Raw genomic sequence first — 506 nt, 5'->3', positions numbered from 1 at the left:
GTTATCAACATCATTATTGAACAAAGAGAGACTCACAAGGTCTTCAGTTAAATACCATAAATGTCCTGCAATGGCTTTTATGGCAGATTCAGCTACTTTTTTGTCAAATACTTTGAATTTATTCAATTTCCTAATCAGTGTCAGGTCAATGTGAGGAGCAGATAAAGAAATGGGAGCCCGAAACCAATGTTCCATGTAAATCAATATTGAAAAAATCGAAAATCGTAGAAGATTTTTCTCTTCACTTTTTGTTAAATAAAATTGATGTCGAAACAAGTAGATTTTAATAGAGTACAGTGCTTTTGCCATTCATCGTGCTTGGTGCATCCCAGTGAAAAATAAAACCGCGTCCCACATGGGTTCCGCGTGGGTTCCGTGTGGGATTGATGGGATTTATGTGGGACGGATTTTCCCATGTGGTATCCGTATGGAAATTTGTCACCTTAAACCCATGTGGGTAATCCCACATGGGTTACATGTGGGAACCATATGGTATTTACACACAT

Source organism: Hydra vulgaris, chromosome 12, assembly GCF_038396675.1.
Source record: "Hydra vulgaris chromosome 12, alternate assembly HydraT2T_AEP".
In the NCBI taxonomy this organism is placed as follows: Eukaryota; Metazoa; Cnidaria; class Hydrozoa; order Anthoathecata; family Hydridae; genus Hydra; species Hydra vulgaris.
The sequence above is the reverse complement of the archived record's forward strand: the minus strand, read 5'-3'. Positions refer to the sequence as shown.